The 1,977-nt window shown below is 29.8% G+C and overlaps 1 long non-coding RNA gene across 1 annotated transcript; it reads left to right on the forward strand.

The window, feature by feature from the left end:
* On the forward strand, nucleotides 1–1,977 carry LOC108680736. The gene is made up of 4 exons (XR_001931444.1): nucleotides 1–19; nucleotides 501–558; nucleotides 1,439–1,602; nucleotides 1,965–1,977. It is a non-coding gene; the product is annotated as an uncharacterized LOC108680736 (long non-coding RNA).

Raw genomic sequence — 1,977 nt, forward strand, 5'->3', positions numbered from 1 at the left:
AAACACTCGTCTCTTTTCAGTAAGTTCTTAAGTTCTTTGATTACCAGTTATCATACAATAACCTGACTCCATTTCTTTAACTTCTATTTGTCGTGACTTGTAATTTGATTAGGACAAGTCACATTTACGTTTCTTATTATTATTATTATTTTTATTATTAATATTATCTCTTATTTTATTATTATTGAGTTTCTCGTGGAATAATCGAATTTCAGCCTGAATATTCTTCACTTGTCATAACTACCAAAGATCTCCTATTATTTTTATCTGTGGAAATGTTCCCTCTAAATAATTCTTGAAATTCACAGATTAAAAGTTCGTAACTAGTTTCTTGGCTTTCGGATTTTACTATTGTATATGTAATTCCGTCATTTAAATACCTGCAGGCAACTACGTGCAAATGTGTTGAAATTTAAAAAACTCGAGTTTGTGTTTCAATATATATAAGTTCCAAATTTTGTTCGGCAGTTTGTAATATAATTAAATTTTTATTTTTCCAGGTTGAAATGCTTGCCAAAACTGTACTCGCGTTCCTCGGAATATCTTGCTTCGTTCTAAGTGAGTATAAAAAAATTCGTCTGGATCTAAATCAATGCTAATTTACTTCTAACAATATAAGGCGCAGTTAATAAGAATCATCCAAATAACTTTTTGCTATATACTCGTGTAATGCTTATACCAGTAATTTTTTATAAGTCTATGAATATTCTACATTTGAATTTTTATTTGAACTACATTTGAACTTTTATTATTAATAATTTTCTTTTTGAACTTTTTTGAAGAATTTGAACTTTTATTATTAAGAATTTTCTTTTATTATTAAGAATATTCTACATTAGAACTTTTGTTTTCCATCAATGAAATATGTAATATCTAATAATATGTAATATGTTATAAGCACGAACATAAAATGACCATCCACTTATTATTTTTGTTTGATTTGCAAGAATTTTCTTTATTATTAAGAATATTCTAAATTTGAACTTCATTTGAACTTTTATTTTTCAGCAATAAAATAAGTAATATCTAATAATATGTAATATGTTTTAAGCACGAACATAAAGTGACCACACACTTATTATTTTTGTTTGATTTGCAGCAAGCGAATATCTAATAATATGTAATATGTTTATAAGTACGAACATAAAGCGACCACACTCTTATTATTTTTGTTTGATTTGCAGCCAGCGAATATCTAATAATATGTAATATGTTTATAAGCACGAACATAAAATGACCACACACTTATTATTTTTGTTTGATTTGCAGCCAGCGAATATCTAATAATATGTAATATGTTATAAGTACGAACATAAAATGACCACACACTTATGATTTTCGTTTGATTTGCAGCAAGCGAATATCTAATAATATGTAATATGTTTATAAGTACGAACATAAAATGACCACACACGTATTATTTTTGTTTGATTTACAGCAAGCGAAGCAGCCGTAGACCCGCTGTGTGCCGCGTACGGCAGCAACCACACGACCTGCATCCCGGCCAAGAACTGTCCCGCTGATGCCAACGGAGGACCGTGCGGAGTTACGGACGCTGACAAGGCTTTCATCCTTAAATATCATAACGAATATCGACAGAAGGTGACTACATTTTTATTATTCTTAAATATCATAACGAATATCGGCAGAAGGTGACTACATTTTTATTATTCTTAAATATCATAACGAATACCGGCAAAAGGTGACTATGATTTTTCATTATTCTTAAATATCATAACGAATATCGGCAAAAGGTGACTATATTTTTTATTTACCTCTCAGTTATGACAATTATTCTTCAGCTAAAATTATAAAATTTACCGCAAACAAGGATTTAAATTTGTGAAATGCCCTCCGTGACAGGGAGAAAAAATTTGTTTGTGTCCCAAGTGCATTCGAATGCCCAGTGTGGATATTTGAGTAATTTTTAGAACTACTACGACAACTTACATACTGATTTTCAGATCTCGAGAGGCG

This window comes from Hyalella azteca, unplaced genomic scaffold, assembly GCF_000764305.2.
Source record: "Hyalella azteca isolate HAZT.00-mixed unplaced genomic scaffold, Hazt_2.0.2 contig12453, whole genome shotgun sequence".
Classification (NCBI taxonomy): Eukaryota; Metazoa; Arthropoda; class Malacostraca; order Amphipoda; family Hyalellidae; genus Hyalella; species Hyalella azteca.